This window comes from Silurus aristotelis (genome assembly GCF_946808225.1).
Source record: "Silurus aristotelis genome assembly, chromosome: 20".
Classification (NCBI taxonomy): domain Eukaryota; kingdom Metazoa; phylum Chordata; class Actinopteri; order Siluriformes; family Siluridae; genus Silurus; species Silurus aristotelis.
Window position 1 is genome coordinate 11,175,113 of NC_139593.1, and position 27,142 is coordinate 11,202,254.

Here is a 27,142-nt window from a genome sequence, read left to right on the forward strand (position 1 = left end):
ACTCCAGGCTTTATTTTTTTGTTGTTGTCCCGTGTGGAGAATCCCAGCAGGAGGAAGTCTCTCAGGCCGTCTCTGGATTTAGTTACCGCACTTCGTTGTTAACTAAGTATCTGAAAAATCTTTCCAAGCAAAGTTTTCTATAATTAGTAACAAGTCATGAGAGTTGCAGGCGCCTTTTATTTCCTTACCTGTGCTCCTGAAGAGGGAAATGTCTGCTTTGAATATGGCCTTTCGCTTTAGCCTACAAAACAAACGATGTTTTGTTGAGCGTGGCCTCATCGACTCCAGAGTACTGGCCTGCTCCTGCTCCCTCCACCACTGCTCCCAATAAGACCACCATTACATTTCCTTCCCAACATGGACTGATCCAATCAAGCACCAAAATATTTCCCCCTCATAGTGACTTTGTCATAATTCATGTCATGCTACGCAATAAACCTAAAGGAGTCCATGCTTGTGTGTGTGGTTTCTGCTTTGGGTCTGAGCAGTTTTCATTTCAGCAGAAGCCACACTTTTACGGAGGGTTTATCTTTCTAAAGTAATGACAAAACAACAACTAGTTTCAATACATCACCCCCCCCCCCAAAAAAAAAAAACCCTGTCCTATGCAAATCACAGGCACATGTGACTGCAAGCTCTGGTCTTCATGCTGGTTTGGCCTCTGAGAGAAGAATTTTTTTTTTAAAGTCACCTCTTATTTGCTCATTAGATTTGTAACTTTCTTAGAGAAAGGATTGTACAATTCCTTGGAAAGTGGAAACAGAAGTTTTTAGAGATTGGGTTTTACGGAAGGGAAGGTGGCGTTGGCACGGTATGTCAGGGACAACGTTGGCAGAACCGTTTTGGTTCGTGCACGTCGGAAGCTGGGGAAGTCGGCGAGCCCGTCCTGGTCCGCTACTTCGGAACGATGAAGCGAATTGAATTAGCATATTCATCTAAGAGATTTCATATTTAGTTTTGTATTTTTTTTTTAGTGTGCTGCATCTTTCTTGACACGGTGCTCTATTTTGGTCCGTTGCCTACATTACCCACAATGCTGTTTGTACTCTTGCGAAAGAGCAATGCAGCAGCGCTTTAGTCTTCTCAACTCTGCCTATAGAGATTGGGTTTCACTTTAATACCATCGTTCTTCACTTCTGAAGGATCTCCAACAAGCGGAGCTGAGTGTCTTCTGTGTTGCTTTGCAACTGCATTGCATTTTAGTTTTTAATGTTTGCGTTTTTTATTTATTTATTGTTTTTTGTTCCGCTATTGCTATAATGGATTTCTCGTTAAAATGATACTTGCCATTAAAACGGTGACTAAGAAAAGAAGCTCTGGCGCTTCAGATTTAGGGACGTTGTTAATGTGCTGCTAATGTACCGGATTCATTAATCACTAATATTTTTTTAATTATATTTTATGGTGTACCTTTTTAGGGGTACATCGAACTCAATGCTGTGGATTTGTATAAATCAGAGATTACATGTCAAAAATCTGTGTTTTGCCCACTGTCCACCATACATTAGTGTATCCTCTTGTAAGAAATCTAGTGCGTCGGCTATACCGTTATGACGTCATGATTTCAGGCCTCTTTGCTATCGTATAGCTTACTCTCGCGCTGTGTTCCTGTTTGTAAGTTGAATTGTATTAATATCTCCGAAAGCACCAGCTTTTGCTAAATGCCTTTCACACAAAATAAACATTGATTCAGTGCTGCGGCTTGAAGCAAGAAACAAAATAGGTAGGAAATAATAAGATATGGAAATGGACATGGAAATGACAGGTGTGCCCTGCCCTTCGAATTCTTCTACCAGTTCCTCCTCATCATATTACACGAGATCGGGGTTGTTTTTATTTCTTCTACAGTTCATAGCAAAGTCGAAGGAGTGTCTTTTAGGTTCTGGTGTGTGATGTTGAATGGAATACCTGCTGCATCCATCCGCAAACTTGCTCATATAACTGCTGCCATAGCCTTTTTTTTTTTTTTGCGATTAGCATGTGGTGGGATATGTTAAGTGGGTTCAAATGTGGCGAGTTCTCCGGGGTTTCGTTCGCTTCTCCTTGGCACGCATCCTGATGGATTTGGGGCCATGGGGACAGCCATGGGGACATGGCATTTTGTCCTGGTAGGTCTGCGGGTCTCACATGCACGGTTAAATCCGCTGTGTGGATTGTCGCGGGTATTAGAACCTCATTGAACCCCTAATGTTTTTTTTCCTTTTTTTAACACCGATCTGGACAAGGACATGAACGATGGCACTTTTTAATCAGTGTTTGGTTCAGGAGGCAATTTATATTTTTTGGCCACATTTTTTTGGGTTCATATTTAGTGTTTTCTGGACTCGAAGTAATTTTTGGTACCATCACTTTAAAATTTTTCTTGACTTCACGTGACCATGTTTCTGTACTTATAGGCTGGAAGTTATTTTAGCTCAGTGGTGTGTGTGTGTGTGTGTGTGTGTGTGTGTGTGTGTGTGTGTGTTGGGGGGGAAATTAAAATCGTGGTGGGTATTGTATTCCATGCCTACAATGGACCTGGAGGTCAAAGAAATATGTTGCTCCTGTCTATTTTAACAAACCCTGAGAACCCTGTAACTACTCATGTTCTCCAATAGTGTATTTAATATGTGGCAGCTGAATTGTACAAAAATGCGTTGTTTTCAATGGGGGTTTCTATGAACCACGTCACTAGAATGGAATGCTGACCTTCCTTCATTTATGTCTTCCATAGGTTTCTCCATAAGAGAGAGCAGCTCTAATCTCCAACACTCGACCCGATTCCCCGCACCTTTGTTCCTCAATCCATCAGTTCACACACTGGTTTTACTCCACATCCCCACACACGCACGATAAAAGGGGATCTTCTGGAAGTCACTTCAGATGTGGAGGAGCCGGAGATTTTGAGACCTCGAGGTCATTCGAGGTAAAGTAAGCGCACCACCACACACCCAAAATCGGTCACGTGCTCGACAAGAGTTTGAATATTCTGCATTTGCATACAAGGAGGATTCTGTAGAGAAAAAGCGCTTGCGATTGAATGCTGAGTTTTGACTTTGTTCGTTTATAGAGTCGATACCGTTTTTGTTAGTGTGTGTGTGTGTTGGTTTTCTCTTAATAGAAATGAGTAAACAACATCAGGGGCTTTATGGGACTTTTTAAATTTTATGATGTTTGTTGGTTTCCATCGTGTGCTGCGAGCAGCTAGCTTCTCTTGCTGAGTATTATGTTGGAGATTTTAAGCAGTATTTTTGATAGTTTGTCAGGGCAGCAGGTTTGAGGCAGTATCGCTTCGTGTGGTCGTTAAAAACGCCTTGAAATGCGCCTTGACTTGCGAACTATGAGTATAGACTCTGGTGTGGGGGGGAAAAACAATTTTGTGAATTTGTAATGCACGAATGAGTTGTAGCGTATAGGCAGGTATTCAGTAATCTGTACCCAGATGAAGATGGGGTCCCTTTTTAAATCTGGTTCCTCTCAAGGTTTCTTCCATGCAAAGTCGGCAGTGGCTCACTTATTAGGGACGAACGTACAATCATAAGGAAGTAACTTGGGCGACGTCTACACTGAACCGGACTCGTCTAAAAACGCTTTGCGTCCACTTCATTTTCAATCGGTTCCCAAAAGTTGCTCATCCACACGAAACTTCTAAAAACACTTATGTTCCTGTACTGCGCGTGCAAAATGTAAGACGCTACATCCCGCGTCATCTCCACCCCGCGGTTATTTACTCTCTGGCTCTCCGATACGCAGAGGAAAGGCGCCGTCACACGACTAAAATGCATCATGGTTTTCCAAAGTCTCAGACACGAAAATGCCGTTTTCAGGTTGTTCCACTTTGGAGAGCATTTTTTTTTTCTTTTTCTTTCAAAGAGCCACGTTACCGTTCACTGAAAATGGCGTCCCAGTGTAAACTGAGGGCAGAAACAGAGGAAAGAAAAAAAACTTGTTTTTATTTATTTTTAATTATTAAACATAAACAGTGTGGACACTTAATTGTAAACTTGTTTATAAAACTTCACAACCACTAGATCTCTGTAAAGCTGCTTTGATGCAGTGTTCATTGTTAAAACTGACGTACAAATAAATAAATAAAATTGATGTATTATTTAAAAATGGTGATTTATCATTTACCAATGAGCAGTTTTCATGTCCAGAAATGAAGTAATCATGGTTACAGATGAATGGGGAAAAAAATGCTTTGAAGTAGAGAGAGAACAATATGAATGTTAAAAAAAAAAAAAAAAAGCGTTGCTGATGTCGGTTACTTTTTCCTTTTTTCTTCAGCTGCAATTACTCCAAGCAGTAGTTTGCCACTCTGGTCATATTTGTTAAAAAAAACTAAACAAAAAACAATAAATAGGACCAGTTTAATTGCAATCTGTTGACTATTTTTTCTTTTGTAGCAGTAATTACCAACATTGTTTACAGTCAGCTGTGTGTTTTTACAAGTTTAGTCCGAACAAGAACGTGTGTATTTTTATAAATTTTTGTTTTATTTATTATTATTTTTTACTTGGTGGAAGTCTACCTCTGTATTAGAAGGTATATTATGAAACATATCAGGAAGGAAAAGTCTCCGTGTGGAGGGACCGGGATGGGGGGGTGGGGGTGTCATTCGCCGACCGGGTTGAGCACCCTATGGACAGTGCAGACGGTTTCTGTCTGCAGGTCAGTTCCAAGGCCTCACCCTCTCTCCTGCATCCATTCATTACTGTCAAACATACACACACACACACACACACATTCCCTCTCTGTGTTCCTCTCTTTCTCACAAGACATAGGTTTAATCACTGCTACTGACTTTGCTTACTCTATCTTCAACTAATGGTTGTGTGTGTGTGGGGGGCAGGTTGCATGGTGCGTGTGCTAATTGCGAGCAGGTCCTATGCCTATGCCTATGCTAGCCTCGTTTACTTCCACACTGTTTGATTAACTGCATCATTCCCATTAAGATGTTTGCGTTTAAGACGCGTTCAGCTTATGTACAGCTGCTAATTAACCGCTATTCAAATGAACTGGCGAGAAGGAGCGCTACACGATCTTCCGTAAGACCCCTTTAAAAGCTCAAGCCACAGCTTTAATCACTGCACTTTTTTTTCCTTTTTTTCCTCATTGTTTACATTCGCCACTTCGACCCAACAACATGTAATAGATACTCGTTCTCTTTCTTCAGAATGATGTAAGCCATGTTTCGTTGGGCTCAATTAAATCTGCACACAGATCACCCAGAAACCAATTAATGAAGTTTACTTATCTGGTCCTGATTCTAATGTGCATACTTGGAGCTCGGTGTCAGCCAGTCTTGCTCAAACAAACCAGTTTCTTCTGGAAGAACGGAAATTCCATTCGTAAAGGCTGACTCAGGCTGAAGAGGATTTTTTTTTTCCTCCAAAGCTTGCCATGAATTCATAGGACTCCAGGGTCAAACAGACAAACGGCTTAGATTTATCATCATAGAATATTAATATAAACAGTCTATTTTCTGTGTGTACAATGCAAATCGGTGTTAGGATTTTGGTTTATTAGTGTGGGTGGGTGGGTGGATGTATGTATGTATGTATGTGTATATTGTGTGTATGTATGTATATATGTATGTATATATATGTGTGTGTGTGTGTGTGTGTGTGTGTGTGTGTGTGTGTGTGTGTGTGTGTGTGTGTATATGTATGTGTGTATATATATATATATATATATATGTATGTGTGTATATATATATATATATATATATATATATATATGTATGTGTGTATGTATATATATATATATATATATATATATATATATATATATATATATATATATATATATATATATATATATATATATTACACTACACACTGTATAGAAACTCAGAAATCTTTGTCGGATTGCAGCATTGTCCATGTACAGAAAGGTCTTACTGGTGCTGTATGTTTGTTAGTACCATTAAAATGTTCTGGGTTTTTTGTTTGCCACCCAGGTGTTTGAGTTGCACAAAATCATTAATATTAAATGATTCTTCGGTAAATGAACTGCCTGACTCACATTTTCGTGCAAACATCTGTTCTGCTCGAGAAGAGCTTTTCATAGCGACTCTTTTCATAGCTACTCGAAGCTTAAATTTCACCAGTGTTGCTAATAGTTTGTTAATTGCCACACGGTGGCCGTGAGCTGCTTTGCTGAAATTTTATTTTATCATTTATTTATTTTGTCATTTAATTTTTGTCATTTAAAGATTGAACCCACCAAGCTCTTTATCTCGAACAGATAGTGGTATTTCTAAGCCCATCAGCAGGCTGTATGTTTGCAAATGGGTCCAACATGCAACAGCCAATCAGATTTCTGTAATCGTAAAATAGATTAATTCATTTTAGCTATGGAGAGGTGCAAAACTTGAAACAAATGAACGTATGACTTTGACAGTTGATGACGTATTTGTGTGTTTTCGATGTTATATAGGTCTGAACTTTCTTTCTTAATTGTCTTCAAAAGCCTTAAATTTGATATTGTAAGACCTGCAGAAACACTTATATAGATTTTGAAGACAATCCAGAGTCTTGTCGTGGACGAACTCTAAATTTCTTAGCTAGATTACCAGACATGTGAAAGCTCCAGGCTGCTGTCCAGTTTGATATGTTTTTAGCACTGACTTGGCACAAAAGTAGTAGCTGTCATTGTCTAGTTAAGACAAAGTTTGAGGAATGAACACTTTTGTTGTTGTTTATCTTCTTCTATCAAAGTTTTGTTTGCTCTGTCTGTATGTTTAGATTCGTGAGATTCGATGTTCTGCATGTAATTGATGATATTGTAGCCTGACGGGTCTTCGTTTTCTTTGAACGTTTTTACCCGTGATGGAGACAGACAGCATGTATTCTTATGAGCACTTTGCATTTGAAGTCTATAGTTTGCTCAGATTGGTCAGTGTTTTCCACGTTTTTGATTTGAGACTTCAAACTTCATTGGAGGAAAAAATTCGTCAATGGTGTTTGATTACCATTGAAATATTTTATATGATGCAGTTAAAAGATCCGTCCATCTGTCCATCCATCCGTAAAAGTACAGTCAGGTACTCATGTAGGTGAGGTGAGGAGGTCTGGGATGCAGTCAGCGTTCCAATTCACCCCAAAAGTTTTCAGTAGATTTGAGGTCAGAGTTCTGCAGCAGGCCACTTAAGATCTTCCACTCGAAACCATGTAAATCATATATTCATGAAACTGACTGTCTCATGCTGGAACAGGTTTGGGTTTCCTACTGGGGGGAATGTAACCCTACGCCTTCCAAAGACGTCCTATACAATTGTCTGCCTCCAACTTGAACCACATGTGGCTGGAAAAGTCAGGTGTCCAAAAACATTTGTCAATCTGGATGGATATCACTAGTAGCTCTGCAACAACGATATCTGGGGGGTTGAAGGACCCAGAATATTTGTAATCACTTGGACATACCTGGACATTTTATTTCTGAAGAAATGGCCCATCGAAGTTTATGATGAAATATCTGATCGTGCCTGAGGAACCTTAACCTGTGCCAGAAGGAGGTCGGCTTTACGTGAACGCGGACACCGCTTCCTCTGAGACACGTGAAGGCAGCGTAACCTCAGGAACCGCTGCTCACGGTGCTGAAATGCATCTGTCCTTTTCCTCATATAGAAACCCACAGAAGCTTGTGATTGGCTGGCGTCACTGCAATAGACACGAGAGTCTATTGTCCAGTTTTCATTTCTGAACTGTACGGTTATGGCAGCGTTGGAGATGAGCGGGTCAGTATTTGGGTTGCTCCAGAACCTTCTGTTTTTCACAACCCTGAAGGAAATGTGCCTGTTGTCTCACTGTTGATCAAACTGTCAATCCCCTGCCCAGCATTGCATCCTCTCATTGAAATCTGGCTTTTTTGTATGCACATTTCCCAGCTTATGTTCTCCTAAGGCTATTCTGATGTTAGTTTTTTGACTGCATGCTCTTCAGTTCCTGTGGAAACGAGAAGCTTGAACACCAGAGGTTCCTGTTTAAAATCCTTTTACCTCAAATATTCCTATTTGCTAACAAGGCAGATTTCTTTCTCCCTCCCCGGTTCTTCAGATGAAGTGTGTGTGTGTGTGTGTGTGTGTGTGTGTGCTCGCCAACTTCTCTGGGTTATGGAAAGGTCCAGCTGCGCCAGCGTGTTCTCTCCATGCCAGGAGCAGGTTGTGTCACTTCACCAGTGTGCCAGGAAGTAAGCGTGCTCGTGTGTGTGTGTGCGCACGTCCAGCTTGCCTGGATTTAACCGGTTTTGCTGGACTTCACCGTGTGTGTTTTAATTGCGAACACTGCTGTGCCTTTAAAAGGGCAATTATTGAAAGGGAAAAAAAAAACCATTGGCTAATAATTTCTGCTGGCCTGCAAACTGGAACGCTCGTGTTCGCTCTGGTTGGTTTTGCTGGGTTTAGGCCCGGGCCATGTCTGAACACATCCTCTGTGTCGCCTGATGACTTGTGCTGATACTTCTTTTGTGAGCGCGTGCGTGTTATTCATGTGAAGGGGTTTGACTATAAAGAGCATCTGTGAAGCACGCTTTGGAGAGGGACTAAGAGGGTGCATGCGCGCGCACGTGCGCCGTTACGTGCCAGTGCACATCAGCCCTCTCACCAGCTGGCGGCTTGACATCATGCCCGCGTGGCGCCAAAGCCTTTGGCAGCCCGTCTCTGCCCACGCGCGGGAAGGAGAGGAAGAGTGGGAACTTCGCTGGACTCGCAGACACTCGAGCGAACAAAGGAAAAAAAAGAGGTATTGTGAAGAATGAAGGAACGGAGAAAAGAAGGGAGAGAGAGCAGTCATCTCACGGAGGTTACCGAGTTCACTTCTGGTTTGGGCAGCTTTCAGCAGACACGCTTGGAAACTCTCCAGGCGTTATGAAGCAAGAAAGCGCTGGGAATTCTGACTTCCATGGCATGTTGAATCGAGGACATGGGGGGGGGGGGGGGGGCGATACGTGCACACCGTCCTCGTTTTTCCATCTAACTGGGCTTCCTGGGAAATCGGAAATGGAGCCCGTCTTGGAGGAGGGAAGTGGGCATTTCTCCAACAAGTACTCGAGTTTCCACTTAAGTTATTAAACCTAGTGTGCAGTAACTGTTGTGTTTCCATTCTGGCACAAGGGACAGGAGATGACTGTGCGTAGCTGAGAATAACTCCGAGAGAAAATACATTTATATATCATTTGTATTCACGTCTGACTTAAATTTCATGCAAAGTAAAGATTTCGGTTACGTTTCTTTCCTTCCTTCATGTCTGTGTTCCTTTTTTCTTTCTCTTCTCCTTCTTCCTTTTCTGTTCTTTTCTCCCCCTCCCCCTGTTTTCCGTTTTCTGCCTTATTCTTACTTCTTGGTTTCCCTTTTCCCTTCTTTACATTTTCCCCCCTTTCCATCCTCTTTTCCCTCTTACCCTCGGTTTCTCTTTTCGGCCCCGTCCTCTTGTTTGAGATGTGGGACGGGACGGTAGAACCGAAAAGCAGTAAGATGTGCTGTAAGACGGCTACGTGTAAAAATCACCACCATACCAAATTGGAATTTGTCTTAACACGGGATGAGATGAGGCCACTCTCTGATCAGCCGCATGCCAACATTGTTCTGCTCTATCCATCTGTGTGTGTGTGTTTGTGTGTGTGGAGGAGATGGCTGTACTGGTAGAACGGAGAGGATTGGGATAATGATGAAGACGAATGTTGGCTGTCTAGTGGGCTGACAGCCCAAAAACATGGCTTTAAACTGCTGTCAGTCTACAGGCTGCTCTGTCAGGTTCCTCTCACACCACACACACAACCCTTCTCCTTCCTCTTCCCTTTCCCCCTCTCTCTCTTTCTCTTCATCCCACCATCTCCAAGAGCTACTTGTTTATTTTCTTAATTTTTCTTATTTGACTCTCCCCCCACTCTGAGCAGCCATTTGTTTTATTCATCACTCATCCTTGGGTTTCATCAAATAACGCACCTTTCCATCTGCCATTAACAGTGTATCATTCTTCTCTTCATTTCTCCGTCTGTCTGTCTATCAGAAGCAAGGCTGGAGGGGGTGGACTTGGAAAACATGTCTCCCTTTGTTGCTTTCTGTCTTGGTCTGTCCCTGTGTTTGTGTTTCTCTCCATGTCTGGCTCATATTCTTCCTTCATTTTCTCTTTCACTTTCCCCTGCTCTCTTTCTCTCTCTGTTGTCCTTTCTTTGTCTCTCTTTTCATTTATATTTTCTTTTTACCCTCTCTCTCACTTTCAGTCTCTTAACGTGTTACAGATTAATATTTTATCTATCTATCTATCTATCTATCTATCTATCTATCTATCTATCTATCTATCTATCTATCTATCTATCTATCTATCTATCTATCTATAAATATATAAATAAATAAATAAATAATTAATTGGCTGAACAGGTTTGTTTGAACGTGTGTGGAATGCTGTTGTGGTTAAAACGAAGCTCTCCTTGCGCTTTCACATCAGTATGCGTCACTCCTGCATGCTCATCAGACGGTTTCCCCTCGAAGTGCATGTGCATGTATGTACATGAGGACACTCGATGTTTTGGATGCATGCAAATGTCAAGTCTATGCTGCAATAGTCTGCCAGTCAAATGCCTAAGCCTATCTGTCATTTGTCATGTAGCTATGACTCAGACCACGAGTGTGTGTGTGTGTGTGTGTGTGAGAAAGCGATGGAGAAAGAGACACATTTTCTGTGTTCTTGCTTTCAGTTTCAGAGCTAAAAATATTGTCCATTACCATGTTTTACAGTACAATCATGCTGCGAGTTTCATGTCGTCATATGCCCTCGTAAATTTGGCGAGCGCTGTTGCAGCTACCGCAGCAGCCATCAGAGAGGACCTCATAATACACTATATAGCCAAAAACCGTGGAAATCTGACCCTCGTACGAGGTGGTATCAAAGTTTTGAGACTAATGGTGCTAACTGGTGCTATTCTGACCACGTCTGGGATTTCATCACAGACAGTTAGAGCAAAGAGCAAACGTGAAATTCAGCGTGAAAACCGGGGCGAATCTGCCACGTTTGACTCGGCGATGCTCGGCGATGTCGCGAGGTGTTTTGAGTGGCGCTTCAAGAGAATAAGGACATCACCGGAAGACGACCAGAGATCAGAAAGACCTTCAATGAGCTTCACTCTCGAAAACTTTGTGATACGTCTGAGAACGTGCCACGCGATCTCATTTCCGCAACCACCCTCTTCCTGAAGATAAAGATCTGACCCAATGGTTGCCGTTTCGACACCGTTGATCCAGTGTGAATAGCAGGAAAGGGTTTAACACGCGTAGAAAAGAAGACTTCCAGGACATATTCCAGTAGTGGCAGGAACGCTGAAGCACGGTATGGCAGTGCAGTGCTATTTCGAAGGCGATAGCTTGTCAGGAAACTTTTTGATACCACCTCGTACCTCCAATATTTTAAATTGGAAAGGCAGAGTTCTTTACAATCGTCTTTCTTTGCTATAGACTGAAGATTTTCCTTCATCTAAATAAAGAGGCCAAAACACGTTATTACGATGCGCCTGTGTACAAATAAAGCTTCGTTAATGTGACCCTGTATCCGTATGTATTCTAGTATGAAATTGAATTTATCAGCCTACACTGAGTTCTGTCCTCAACCCATCTGAGCACCTTTTGTGTTGTAGGAGAAGGAAAGAATGTGCTCATGATCCTAAACAAGGCTTAAGCATGGTAGGAATGGTGTCATGGGAGGGAATTGCATGGAACGTTTTTGACGTAACTCTCGCTGGAAGCAGCAGAACCTATAGAAACAGAAGTCTATAGAAACTTCGCCAGTTTGCTGGAACCTGGAGGTACTTCATCACGCAGCAAGGCAATGACTCAAACCGCACTGCTAAGGAAAACCAGTGGGTGTTTTTATACTGGCCAAGTCTATCACCTGATTGGGCATGTTTTTATTTTATTATATTTTTTTTTTACCTCATAAAGAGAAGATTGAAGGGAGAAACCACTCGATACAAAAATTTGGAAGGAACTTCATTAAAACGTTGACAAGTGTTGGGTTTGGTGATGTCAGTAGATCACTTACAAGGGATATGTGACCAAATATTAATGTTACTGATTTAAGGCTATCTGTCCCAATACATTTGGTGTTATGAATGTAAGCATATAAATGTAAATACCAGAAAATATCAGCTGAAAAGGTCATTTTATAGCCATCTTTTCATCTGAATTATTATTACTGTATTAAACACAACACACACTCGCTAATGTTTATGATTGAAGGAATGCTTTGGGGGAGGGGGGGATTTGCCACTAGTGCATTTGCTTAGTAGTCAAACATGAACATTATTTATACTCGGCAGCAGGGGAAAGTGATGCGTTTGTGGTTGGGGAGCTGTTAAACAAATGCTACGCTGAAACGCTAAAGATTTAACAGGAAATGTTTAGTTTGTGGTAACTGTTGTTTAGCAGCATGGCACTGATTTTCATATTGTTCATTCAGCAACGATCGAAAAGACAAATATCGGACATCCTTAATAACTGTTGATTGTGATTGGTATCAGGATGCTAAGTTTTTCGCAGACGATACCATGTACATTAGTTAGCATTCCAGATGCTAATATCTGGTCGGCTTCTTGTTTTTATGTGGTTTAATTTGACTGACATCATCGTAAATCTCGCTCATGTTCCCGTTTTTTGTTTAAATAAAAAAAAACTTTTTTTAACTTACTTCTGTAATACTGGCCAAAAATATTATTCATTCTCTCAGAGAAAGGTTGCTAACACACTTTTCACGCGATGCCACCATCAATTTGTGCACCAAATTAGGGCCGTGAGCACGTCGGTCTCCGAGTATGTGCTTCATTAAGATGGAGTTTCTTTTTACTGATAATTGAATGTCTTACAATAGAGTACATGCAGTACGACTTTAACAAGCAGCAGCGCAGGATCATTTCAGTCATACGTTTCTTTAACTATGTTATCTAGCTGGATATGGTAGGGGGACCCCTTTATTTCTGCAGTTAAGTATCATAGGCTCTTTAAAGCAAAGATCAGAAACGTATTTTTTTTTCGGCTTTGTCAACGTTTCCAAAGTTACACACCTGTAGTTGTGGGGTTTTTTTTGTACTTTTCCCCAGTGAAGAAACTTCTATGTAAATATCATGTGACTTAAGCACTTGCTACCTTGCACCTGCACATATTGACAGGTAAAAACCTAGAAATGGCATCATTTGGTATGGTAGCTCAGTGGTTAAGACGTTCAGATCCCAGCACTATCACGTGAACACTGCTGGGCTCTTGAACAAGGCCCTTAACTCTCAACCTCTCAGTTTCTATATGAGAGAGTTGTAGGTCTCTCTGGATAAAGGGTGTCTACCGAATGCCATAATTGTAAATGTTATAACATGGTATTTATTTTCATGTTAAAATTCTGGTGTTAATTTGACATGTTTTCTGTTGTGAATTAGATTATAGCTTAATATAGAAATGGTTTTGTTTACTTTTTTTTATTTTTAAAATTTCGTCACGTTAGATGACCATCTTGCCTTTATTAATAGAAAAAACGATGTTAATATTGTTTAATATTGTTCAACTCTACTGAACAGCTTTCCGATTAACTTAAATGCTGTACCTAAGACCTCTTTACTCTACATCACAACCTGTATAATAGTTAGCTACAGCTTTTTCGGTGAAATAAATACTTATATATATATATAAAATTATATATATATATATATAAAATTATATATATATATATATATATATATATACACAGTATAAAAACAATTGCACAATATAAGGTACAATATAAAAAATGTACGGTGGTCCGCAGGGGTTATGAAAATCATGGGTTCCGTAAATCCATGAATTTTGGACGCATTTTAGCTCAAATGGTACCTTTTGTGAATTCATCTAGACCAGGGGTCACCAACCTTTTGAGACTGAGAGCTACTTCTTGGGTACTGATAAATGTGAGGGGCTACACACTTCTGAAATAACATATTTGCTCAATTTACCTTTTGTTTTTTATTAATAATTAATGATATTTATCTATGTGAAGACACTGATCATGTAAATGATTTCTCACAATAATTATCAACAATGATTTAACAAAGTAGGAAACGGATAAATATCAATATGCAAAACTTCATTTAACTTATGACTATATATAACTATATACCAATGCGAATGGGTTTAAAAAAAAGAATAGCAACAAAAAAAAATTCGATGCAGCACACTGGTAAGTGGTGCTATGGTGAGCTATTTTTTAGAAAAGGCCCTTGGGCGACTCGTGGTCCTTGCCGGAGGACCTGGTTGGTGACCCCTTATCTAGACATTGTCACTTTTATCCGATAATGTTTAAAAAAAATTCTTTTTAATTTATTGGTGAAATCAGTTTAAAATGTTATTCCTAATGTTCCTGAGCATTCGGTCCCACTGCGGATTCCCGTCCATTTTAAAATAATCCACAACTTGCTGTTAATCAGGTTCCAAACGAGAACCCGTGGATTTTCCGAATCGCGATTATCGGCGGTTGACCGTATTATAACATTTGTATTATTTATTCTTAATTATTTCCTCCTGAAACCCTACTGGGGGAAAAACAACCGCATGCTATTTGCATGGCGTATCTTTAATTCAAACCGGTACTTTTAGCTTTGGTTGACTTGTAGGGATTGTGGTTGTGCAAGTTGTGTTTGATCAGTCGGGCAGATTATTGGTATATATGCTATGTAATGTGCAGGAACTCTAACTTCTCTTCCTGTAAGAGTTGCTTGTCTGATGCTTCATATTAAAGCGAAGTTAATGTTTGCCTTCGATTGTCTCCCAATACTTTGGATCTCAGAGGGATATTGTAGCAAGAAAATATACCAAAGAATAAGTGGAGCACATTTTTTTCCACAAGATATAATAAATATTTGTATTTATTTATTGAAAAGACGATGTATTTGTGTAAGATATGTGCAGTATTGGTGACCGTTATTGGCTAGTTTTCTGCTTTAGGCTGAAAAGAGTGAAATCTAAATGCTCTTCTGCTGTTGTAGTCCCAAAGTTCTCAACCTATTGTGTATTTATTGAGTAGAGTAGTGGTTTTAGCTTAGACCTGTCTGGCATTTCTTCTGTTCTCTCTCCCCTCAACAGAACGTTTGCACCCCCACAGAACTGCCACTTGCTGGATGGTTGTAGTGTTTCCACACCTGTGTTTTTCTGTGTAGTTGTTGAGCTTTGTTAATACTGGAAATACTCAAACTAGCTTTTCTGGCACAATCATCAGTGTCCATCTTATTCTTCCCTGGAACATATGATCTTTAATTTAAGATCTTGTCCTGAATATGCAGGGTTTTTTTTTTTTTTTTTATTATGCTGCTTTTTCTACTAGTCATTTTGTAGAAGGTTAAACACTCAAGATGGAAATGTGGTATTTAAGGTACCTGTTCTATCCTACACCATGACAAGTCACGTGACAGGATAGAATCTGCACGATTAGACGCGACATCTCGTGCTCCCTTTGCCCTGCTGGTCAGGGAGAAGTCAGGTTACAGTCTGGAGGAGTTTATCTAAGAACATGCTTGTTGGGTGAATAGCAAGTAAAATCTGAACTACACCTTGCATTCTGCACCGATAAGAAAGAATTCGGGTCTGTAGGGTGCGAACGCAGTCGGCTTTACTTCCGTGTTCCAGGATATTTAAAAAGCAGCTCTGTAGGTTGAGCTGCTCTACTCCACACACGGGTTTATTGTACTGCGGTTTTTAAAGAGGCGTATTCATGGAGCCTGATGGTCCCGTATTCATGGAGCCTGATGGTCCCCTGGTGGTCTAGTGGTTAAGATGCAGCGCTCCCACCGCTGCGACCCGGGTTCGATTCCCGGTCAGGGAACCATCCCCAGCCACTCTTAGTGCCGGTCCCAAGCCCGGATAAATTGGGGAGGGTTGCGTTAGGAAGGGCATCCAGCGTAAAACATGTGCCAAATCAAACGTGCGGAGGATCCGCTGTGGCGACCCCTAACGGGAGAAGCCGAAAAGAAACTAACTTATTCATGGAGCCTGATGAACAGTAGTGTGTTGCCCTTGACTGTTGGCGGTGCTCCAAGAGCTGAAGTTGGCATTGGAAAACAGTTTGCTTTTCTCTGCTTGTTTACTAATGAAGAAAACGCACGGCTGCTTGAGGCTCCTTCTCTCACCCTCCGCTAAAGCAGGTTCTAGGAAGCCGGCTCCGCCCTCGTCCTTTTTTTGTGGCGTGATTCGATCTGTCTGTCTGTCTGTCTGTCTGTCTGTCTGTCTGTCTGTCTGTCTGTCTGTCTGTCTGTCTGTCTGTCTGTCTGTGTGTGTGTGTGTGTGTGTGTGTGTGTGTGTGTGTGTGTGTGTGTGTGTGTGTGTGTGTGTGTGTGTGTGTGTGTGTGTGTGTGTGTGTGTCTCTCTCTCTCCATTTCTTTGTGTGTATTTGCGGCCCCAGGTGCTGGCAGTTGAGTGATCCATGTGAGACGTTTAGCTGAAAGTGGAAGACGGAAACACGTGTATCTGATATCAGGCTTCTCATGTGTCTACGTGTCACACTGTAGTTAATGTTTTCTCTCATGTCTCCATTTGGACAGTTTTGCAGCGCCTTGGTGTCCGATTTGAGGAAATATTTTCACCGTTTTTTTAGATCACGCTCGATGTAACACTAAATATTACGATCACAATTTCTTTATCACGAACCACATAAATGCAAGACCCGTGTCTAGATTTCACAGGAAGCCCATTTTATGAGAGACATGAACCCACACCTGGAGCCGGCGGTTTTACACCACGCGTGATCTATAAAAGCGAGCCGAGGATCTGCGTGGGTTTGTGCAGTCATTAAACATAGAATGCGATGCGTCATCTCACGGCGCTCTTTATCATCAAAGAGAAAAAAACAAACAAAAAAAGAATGTGGAAAAGAAATGCTGATCAGGGTCGTAATTGTTCCTGGTAATGCAGAAGTTGACTCAACTCGCAATATCTCGCCACCATCAAGCATTTGTAGCGTAAAACCGGCTTTATCACCGGCTGACAAATTTTATTAGCATAACCACAGGAATACCCGTAAATCCCTTTTACAGCTCAAACTGCAGATTACAGAAAAACTCATTCCTGTAGACGTCGTGAGAAATCTTATCACTGTCCTTTACATTTCAACAAAGTTTTACCCATGAGCCGTCTTCCCACTGAAGGAAAGGTTTGTCCCGATTTCATTAAAATAAATGTCATTTGGCTTAAAGTTGGGCTGACCACAAAAACGAAAGGTTTGAGCCTTACAGGCTTTTATAAATGTTATCGAATAATGATTGAGTGCTTCTCAATGCTGTTCTGTTTAAGGTGAAGGGAAACGGAAGTAAAAGGCCAGTGGGGGGAAAAAATAACAAGGCCCTAATTACTCTTAGTGGAAAGTGATACGAGAGAAACATCACAAATATACACAGCATGTATCAAAATGTATAAGCTGCTGCAATGTTGTGGTTTGGGGGGGAAAACTGGTCAATTATTTGTTTTTTCATAAACATTCCTTTTTTTTTTGTTACTAAAAAACAAAAGTGGACGAACAAAATCTGGTTATTTTACAGGTTTTAGAGATGAAATACGACATTTTAATTTCACACCGTTTGCTTCCAGTTTTCAAATAACGCAAAAAAAACCCTTATCATATCCAATACCATTTGCAAAACCATATTCCTTGATACTTACCATATTTTCAAGACGACGGTTCTACACTGTCCTCCTTTTGTTTCAAGTTAATACCCACGCCGACGTGACTCCTATATGACGTCTTGCTGACAGGCCGAGCCGAGTTTCTTTGTTTGGTTTCTCATTCAAAATATAGCATTTAAAATCGTGGGAACATTCTAAACATGCCGCGTTGTGTCCCTGCGATGCTAATATGGCGCTTGACCTCCGGACTCGCAATCAATGCAAGACAAATAGTCTGCTTCAAGATATCGATAATCAGGATATAGAACATGTTTCAGGATGTATTTTGCATGTAAGAGATCAAAACCATGCTTTTTGGCTTTCACAATTATTATAAGATGCAAGTATTATGACGGTCCTGTGACTCATTTAAGTGAAGGAAAATTCCCAACTACACTTATAGAGTCATGATTTCTGTTACATTTACATAATCATAGCGTCTCGCTTTCTCTCTTCTTTTTCTTTGTGTGTGCGTGTGTCTGTTTCTCTCTCAGATCACAGAGTGGTGTCCAGTTGCAGTGCAGAAACAGCCATGGCCACGGCTATATCGTGACACACAGAGACATGGTAAGTACTACTGCTGCTGCTGACATCTCCAGAACCATGTCAGACAAAGGTTCCTCTGCAGGGGGCCTGCTGTGAGAGACAGAGCCATGTGTGAAAGTGGGCTGGGGGTGGGGAGTTGGTTGAGGTAAGAAGGAACGTGTGAGAGGGAGGAAGAGCTTAGCTGCGTAGACGAGATTTCTTGTTCATGAGATCCATATTTTTCGGGCTGTTCCACCCGGCACTCTTCGGGTTGTAAATGCTGAAATTATCATCTGATGCAAAGTCAGAAAAACCATGGATTTGATTGTGGACATCTGTTGCCGAGACTATAGTTATGGAGGGAGTAATATTCGCATGGCAGAGGATCGAGAGCGAGGGAAAAATTTTTGGAGTAACCCCTGTTTCAGGCCTCCAAATACTTAACAATCCAGAAAACTCTGCTCGCGTAGACGCAGTTTGTGGACAACAGAAAATAGATGACTTACGGAAAATTGCTTGGGTCCAGCCGGCTGTGCGAGGCCTCTCTTCATTCCTTTCCTAGTTTTAGCCAGAACTAAAACCAATTCAATCTCACGCGTCTTGTACGTCTCGTACAGTTTTAGAAAAAAGCTTGCCATCGCGAGACACCGTTACCATCAGAATGGTCATTCTTTCTCTAATCTCCCCCCAGTGTTTTATTCCATTTACACGCGCATCACAAAGGCCGCCGAGATGTTTTGTTATTCTTTTAAACATGTTCAAGTGCACCTCGGTCAGCGCTCTTGTTCAGTAGTCATCAGGGAGTCGGCCATTTTAAAAGCCGTTTTATTCACATAATCTTTTCAGTGCACCGGAATGTTCACACTCTTTTTGATATAAATAAATAAATACAACCGTTCCCACAATGCACCACAAAGAAACGGGGAGCATCAACGCGTGCTATGTTCCCCTTACATATTTTTAGTCAATTTTCTTTTTCATATGGAAGTAGCTTGTCGTTTGTTATAGTGTCAATTTGTTTAGGTTTTTTTTTTTTTTTTTTTCACTTTGAAGGATTAATCTATTGATGCATCATATTTAAATCTATTAATAGTGTAGTTCAATGTGTTTAAAAAAGATAAAAGGGAAAGGAAAAAAAACGCCATTTTCTATGATCCTGCTTGGAATACCATTGCAATGTTTGATTTAAAAAAAAAAATAAAAAATATATGTATAAAACAAAAATTTTGTATGTTTTGGTTGGTCATATTGCTGGAAATTGAAGGGGAAAGTGGTAGCTTAGAGGTTAAAGCACTGGAATTACCCCGGGCCCCTGAGTAAGGCTCTTAGCCCCGTAGCTGCTGTATTTGTATAAATGAGATGAAATGTATGTCGTTGTGGATGAGGGCGTCTGCCAAATGCCATAAATGTCAGTATATTCGTCAGGGTCACGGTGTGTTGTGAGTGAACGCACAGTAACAGTTAGGTCGGTTCTACATTTGAATATACATAAAGTCCTTATTTATTTAAAACTTTTCTAGACTATCAAGTTTTTCATATTTTTATAGCATCAGCACACAATGAAAAATTCGATGAAAAAAGCTTCCCTTAGTGTATAAACTGCCGGCACATCCAAACACACAAACTATTCCATATTGGGACGGATTATTTTTTATTATTATTATTGTTATTATTATTAATTAATTCATTTACTTATTTTTAACCTTTATAATATAACCTTTCGGATACAAAAAAATAATTTAAACGCGATTAGCAATTAAAAAAGCAATTAGCATACCTTGTTTAGCATATAATCATTAATAAAAAGGAAATATTAAAAAACTGACCTGTACATTACATCAGTGTATAGATATGTGTAAAATTGTGGAACATTTGCAAAAAAAGTTACTTCCTGTTCTCACTTGCGTTGTAGCAGCTCACACCATATCTGTTTGTGTGACTTTAGCGACAGCTTTACCTCTTACCGTAAAGCGCCGACGCTGGAGACTCCTTCTGGAACTGCTAACTAAATGCCTCCTCGCCATATCGATTTCTCATTGCTTTACCGGTCCCTGTGTGACGGTTGTAGCTATAGAAGCGATAATGCATTAGAGCGAGTGCATTCGATATAGGCAACACTGCGATTCGGATTACAACCGGAGCTTTAGTAGTACAGCGGAGTGCGTATGACTGGCTGTAAACTGTTACACAGTTGAAAAGATAAACCAGTTCTGTACACCACGTCTCACAAATTGTCATTTGAATCATGAAGGAGTTGGCAAGTGTGACTTGTTGTTTTGGATTTTCTTAATCGGTATGTGTGTATGTGATTAGCGTAGAAAACTTTAAATACAACTACATTTTGCGTTTGATTGATTTACAAGCTCTCAATCCTTTATATCGATAATTATCCATCTTATCCAACTTGTTTTCTTTATTAACGCGTTGACTGATCGCTTGTTGATCTAAATAACACCGCCCGGTGTTGGGCGTTTCACACTGTGTAAGAAAGTTTCTTAATTGGATACCTTTAGGCTACCGGTATAACCGCGATTATCTGATGCGCAAGACAATGGAAAAAACCCAAAACACGTAAACAGGAACTGAATCCGTGCATGTTGCTCGATTTGGGCTGCAGCATGTGGTTAGTTCACAGTAATGTTTTAGCGCTTTAGTTTAGCCTTTGGCTATTTTGCAGACCGGACTCAAGGAATCTCTTTGCCTGTATTGGGTTTATTTGACCCACGATGCCAAGCTGGTCAGATCGTGTTGGTTCCGTGGGTCTCAATCCCGCCTTGAGCTCTCTAAAGCCGAAATGATACTCTTCAGCATGACTTCAAGGTGTTGTGTCAGGATGCACGAACCTGTAGGAGTCTTTAGTGTGCCGGAATGGATTTCTTTTTTTTACTGTCTTCTGTTCTCGCTCTCTTTCTCGTTTTCGCCATTCCCTTGCTCTTATGATTCTTTTTGAAATTGCAGTTAAATTCTTATATGAGGCTTATCTGATTTCTGCTTGTTACCAGTGAGGGGTAAAGGGAAGGGCGCAGTGTGAATGGACACAATGACATTTTGCTAACGCCAGAAAAAAGTGCGTTAATGTGCCCTAAAGCCCTTTATCTATTAGGTTGGGAGCAAATTAGAGAATGCACATGCACACACCCCCACACACAGACACACTTCACACTGCCGTGTGGGTTCTAGACCAGTATACATCATGGCTTTTTATTAGATTAATATTCCACAGTTCTACAGGAGACTTTGGGTTTATTAGAAGGGTGGAAGATTCAACAGAAATGTCATAGCACTGACGTGTGTGTGTGAGGTCATAGAGGTGTATTTTACATTTCTTAGTTCTCAAGATTAAAAAGCTTGTTGTGGAAACCTTTTTCTAGTCAACATTTTTAATGATTATTTGATATAGTTTCACAATAAAAATAAAAAACATCTCAATGTATTGTGATTGGTCACAATATCGAGATCACATGCTCACATATTCCGTACTTTATTGTTACTTGTATTTACCCAAGAAATACATTTATAGAGACTTTCAGAGCTTCAGATTGATTTATTATTTTAAGACCAATGCAGATATAGTCTGGGCTGGGTATGGGAAGATCCATCAGAGAGAGAGAGAGAAAATCATCTGACACTTTTTTCGGTTTAAATATAAGATCGCCAGTCACTGACAAAACATGTCTCATCAAAAAGATGGCAGGACAAGTGAAGACAATACTGGTAATGAGCCATCAAACTGTCCAAATGTACACCAGGAAGCAGTTTGCTAAAGAAATCAAAAGCACATTGATGGAATTTAATGCACTACATATAGAACTACATTTGGTTGCTGTTAAGGATTTGGGATTCTGTCAATTTACATTTTTCTGTCTGAAGCGACACCATGCGCTTCCTACTCAGGAATCCTTTTCGGGCGTCTCCCTTCCCAAACTCTCCTTCAAGCGGTTTACAGTCACATAGACCATGTCATGCAAAATAATATTTTTATTGCTCTGTACAAAATATATTCTGAAATATATTATGAATTCTGACATCAGTCCCATGTCTGTGAAACTTAAGAGCTCAGTGGATTCAACATTGACCTACTGTTGCTGTTAAAACTTTAAACCCTGAATCAGTTTTATGTGCATGTTGTATTTTATAATAACCTAACAAATAAAATTGGTGCTTGAAAGTTTCCGTATTTCTGAAAAACATCCGACTTTCACTCAAGAGACAAAACTATAGTCATTTATTTATGTGAAAGTATGTGAAGTTTCACCGTCATTATCTGATGCGACCTTTATGTTCACTGCAAATAACCGGTTCTGATCAGTCATTCTGAGGAATGGAGGCATTCTGCTCATGTTTTGAGTCAGATTTGTGCAGCAATATAGAGAATTCCAAAGAGTTCACAAACTTTAAATCGCTGTTTGTGTTTTTCGTTGTTATAACGGACAGTTATCGCTTTGATTATTCCCGATCTTTGTCTTTCGGAGCATGTCGGCTCACAGAGCTAACGGCTAACATTATCTCATTTGTGTTAAATAAACACAACTTTAGCTAGGGAGATAGTAGCTAATATTTCCATGATCAGCTCACATACAGTTAGTCAGGTTGTAGATATTTTAAGGAACAGCTAACATCAGCTTGAATCTTTAAACTTGAACTGATTACATTGGCTAGCTGCTAGTATTTCAGGGAACAGCATACATTCATCTAATTTAGCTGGTGGCTATAATGTTGAGGAACAGCTAGGGGAGTTATTATCTTTGTGAACTGCTAACATTAGCTAGTAAGCTATTATGTTAAGGAACAGCTAGGAACTAGTATATTGGTAAACTGCTAACATTAGCTAGTAAGCTATTATGTTAAGGAACAGCTAGGAGGTAGTATCTTGGTGAACTGCTACAATTAGCAAGTAAGCTATTATGTTAAGGAACAGCTAGGAGCTAGTATCTTGGTGAAATGCTAACATTAGCTAGTAAGCTATTGTGTTAGGGAACAGCTAGGAGCTAGTATCTTGGTGAACTACTAACATTAGCTAGTAAGCTATTAAGTGAAGGAACACCTAGGAGCCTAGTATCTTGGTGAGCTGCTAACATTAGCTAGTAAGCTATTATGTTAAGGAGCAGCTAGAAGCTAGTATCTTGATGAACTGCTAACATTAGCTAGTAAGCTATTATGTTAGGGAACAGCTAGAAGCTAGTATCTTGGTGAACTGCTACAATTAGCAAGTAAGCTATTATGTTAAGGAACAGCTAGGAGCTAGTAGCTATCTTGGTGAACTGCTAACATTAGCTAGTAAGCTATTGTGTTAGGGAACAGCTAGGCGCTAGTATTTTGGTGAACTACTAACATTAGCTAGTAAGCTATTAAATGAAGGAACACCTAGGAGCTAGTATCTTGGTGAACTGCTAACATTAGCTAGTAAGCTATTATGTTAGGGAACAGCTAGAAGCTAGTATCTTGATGAACTGCTAACATTAGCTAGTAAGCTATTATGTTAGGGAACAGCTAGAAGCTAGTATCTTGATGAACTGCTAACATTAGCTAGTAAGCTAGTTTGGTAAATGATCCTCGTTAATAAATGCTGAGGTAAAAGTCTGGCGAGGAAGTTACTAAACGATTAGTATTTATTTTTTTCTCCCCCTCAGAGAAAACTCCCTTCTCTAAAGTTCAGCTAGATGAGGTCGGATGCGTCTGAGGCAAAATATAATGTCACCAACAATGCATTGCTTCTGTGTGTGTGTATGTGTGTGCTTTTACCATGCCTTTTTTCCCCCCTTGATAACATTTTTTTTTTTATCGTGATATTTATGTATTTGGAAGTAGTTGAGTGTAAAGAGCTACAGGCGAGGGTTGATATTTTTTTTACAGGCGGTTTCTACACAGCTTTGTTTCTAAGACAGGATTTTGTGTTTATTACGGGAATGTAAATAGTTGCGCCGTGAATGTTTTCTTTACTCCGATACACAACGGTTTGTTCATGCTTTTGTCGAATGCTTCATATCTACCTGTGCGCTCATACCGAACGCGTTTTATACATCGATAGCGCTCTTAAAACTCTACATATTATAATTAGTATCACACTTTTTTGTTTTTTTTTATGTTAATTTTAAAATAAATATTTCATAGATCTGAAGAGATATTATTATTATTAATTTTTCTCCTCTGGTGAATTGGTTCAGATTGTTTTTTGCGAGACGGCTGCACACTACCTTTTCGAATGACCGGCTTTTATTCTGGGCAGCATGCATCTCAATCCAACATATTCAAGATTTACGTTTATTTTGGTGACGTACATGTAAAAAAAAATAGTACAATCGATCGTTTGACTTCTTGCTGACGCTAGCCTGTTTACATATTGCATTACGTTCTTTTAAAAAGAAAGATGAAATCACAGGGGACAGAAAGATGCAAGCTCAGCATAGCTCATCTTTCCTGCCTTGATCTAGTGAATATTGCAACTACACGTGGATTAAACAGGCATTTTTATGCCCAAGATTATTTCTAGGTGTAACCCTGCAGCCGATTTTAGTGCCGCGTGTGTATGCGAGAGAGACGCACTGAGATATGGACAAGAGAGAAATTGAAAGTGAAGAGTTCTTTTACTAATTTGAGGCTCTGCCTGAAAATGGAATTTGCATAATATGCTTGGCTTTTTCAAAGCGGGCATAAACAGCACGGATATTGTGTGTGTGTGTGTGTGTGTGTGTGTGTGTATACTTGGTGTTTTTTTGGGTTGTTTGCTTGTCTGTCAGCATTGGCACTGGAAATATCTCACTTTCTCTGTTCACTTTCGCTGTTGTTCCTCAATGATTTGAATTCATAGATTTCGATATCGAGCCTCCGGTGCCTATGCTGTTTGCACTTTGCCAATATTATTTTCAACCCTCCATAACTCGTTTCATCTGCTTTAATTCCGTTTGCACTGATCAGCTGTCAGTCCAGGATGAGATGTAGATGAAGCCAGTCCTACATTAGTGTTCAAAGACCTCTCGTTGGGGAAAGGTGGGAATTATACGTCTTTTTTTTTACACCCAAATCAGTATGAAAAGCGTATGATTTTTAATGTGTGCCTGAAACAAAGGGGCCTGAATGGTTTTAAAATAATTTTCTTTTGTTGATTCATTCACTTGTATGCTACGTAGGCCGCTGTTGGACTTGATGGGGAAAGCTTGATTCGGCTCAATTTCTCTTTAGGTTTCCTCGTTCATTGCTGCCATAGCAACCCCCTTGAAATGCAAACCGAGACTACATTAGCAGTATCATAGAAACCATGGGCACTAAATATAGTCACTTCCTTAACAGAATTATACCACAGTATACCAGTTTATCGTCACTGACGTTCTGCTAGATTCTACATCTTCAAGTCAGAATTAGTTCTAGTGTTATTTTAGGCTTTTCATAATCCCAGGCAGAGTTAAATCCCCGAGCACACTGTAGGGACCAAACGTCATTTCAGATCCATCCACAGAAAGCGTTTAGAAATGAATGTGCGTACATGTTTTCACTTCTAGGACGTACAATTTATTCATATTTGGGTTGTAGGTTTACCTGGTTAACGAAAAACTGAACGTGAATGTAATCACGTTGTATGTAAGTGTTCACTGATCGTTGGCTCCTCGTTGATCTTTTATCAAAAAGCAATAATTGAGCTTCTTTCAGCAGAGAGATGTGGTTTGACTAGAATTTTCAGACCATTAAAAGGAAATATATTAAAATTGTATACTATATTAGACAGGAGGGACTCGCTTTTTGATTGTTTTTTCTATCCTCTGATTTTAAACCCACCGTCAAATGAGTAGCAGGAAAAACAGGACACATGTACAAACACAATTACATCTAAACCCCCTAAAATCTAAACACTTTGAAAGCAAGACTTGATCAGACAGTGTTTAGTTGATGTATATTTAATTAAAAAATGGTTCATATTTTTTTGCTTAACGGCAAAGCCACTACCTTATGTATGTTCTGCAAAACCTCCCTTTTATAAGAGCCGTTTTTTTATCGGACTGGTTTGCTTTTAGTGTCAGTAGACAACACAAGCTATCATGTGTGTCTAACTGCTTGCCACTAATGGATAGTTTAGAGGTGAACAAATGGACTGCACTCAGTAATTGTTAACCATCAAAATGACCAATATTGTAGGTTTACCTGATTTAATGGTCAGTTAATGTCAATACAATTATGTTCTATATAAGTGTCCACTGATCGTTGGCTTCTTGTTTACTAAAAAAAAAAAAACCTATTTGAGCTTCTATGAGCATGAACATTCTTTTCTTATGCAACAAGGAAAACTCAGGCAGGCGAAACAGAAAGCTACAGTAACACGTCATCTTTCAGCAGGAAGGAGACGTGGGAACCTGTCTGACAAACGCCCAGATGTCACAACAGCATATGTGTTGAAAACGGGGCTTTCCCAAAACATATGTACAGTCAAAACAACTGTTCCAGTACTCTCTGCGTGCGTGCGTGCGTGCGTGCGTGCGTGTGTGTGTGTATGACAGACCACTTCATTGGAAACTCTTTAACAGGAGTGCTAGTCATAGGCAGTAGGAGTGTGTTGTTTCTGGATGTGTAAAAAATATGGGGTTCCCCCTCTCACTTTTTTCCTAGTTTTTTTTTTTTTTTTTTTTGAAGTAGAGCAGCCATTACTGTTAATCTCACAAGACACAAGCGCTAAGCATTAATACAGGAAAGCAGACATATTAGACCCCTTTTTTGCAGTATTGGCAGAAAGCTCGAAGTTGCAGTGTCCTGGGTTTCATTGTTTTTTTTTATAATAAATTGTAGTTTTGTTGCGATTTGTTAAGGTGGTTTCAACTTGCACTCAGGATTCTTTTCCTTCAGTCCTAAAACCTTACCTGTCCTTTTGAAGATTTTTTTTGTTGTTGTTGTTCTCCCACCACATTAATCTTAACTTTCTTGTTCGTACTGCAAGTCTTAAGGTTGCCACGTCTAGTGTTTTTCACCCCTATTTCTATTTACACGTCCGGA

The 27,142-nt window shown here is 40.0% G+C and overlaps 1 protein-coding gene and 1 long non-coding RNA gene across 11 annotated transcripts in view; one reads left to right on the forward strand and one right to left on the reverse strand.

Moving 5' to 3' along the window:
• The window catches only part of bcl9 (BCL9 transcription coactivator), a 108,002-nt gene that overhangs the window by 61,714 nt on the left and 19,146 nt on the right, over positions 1-27,142 (forward strand). For all 10 annotated transcript variants that reach the window (XM_083523057.1, XM_083523058.1, XM_083523062.1 and 7 more), the window contains 2 exons: positions 2,714-2,905; positions 18,136-18,208. The gene's annotated coding sequence lies outside the window, so the exon portion shown is untranslated. The remainder of the gene's footprint in view (positions 1-2,713; positions 2,906-18,135; positions 18,209-27,142) is intronic.
• On the reverse strand, positions 12,141-17,441 carry LOC310716184. The gene is made up of 3 exons (XR_014530523.1): positions 15,977-17,441; positions 13,610-15,705; positions 12,141-13,562 (listed from the first exon to the last, which is right to left on the reverse strand). It is a non-coding gene; the product is annotated as an uncharacterized lncRNA (long non-coding RNA).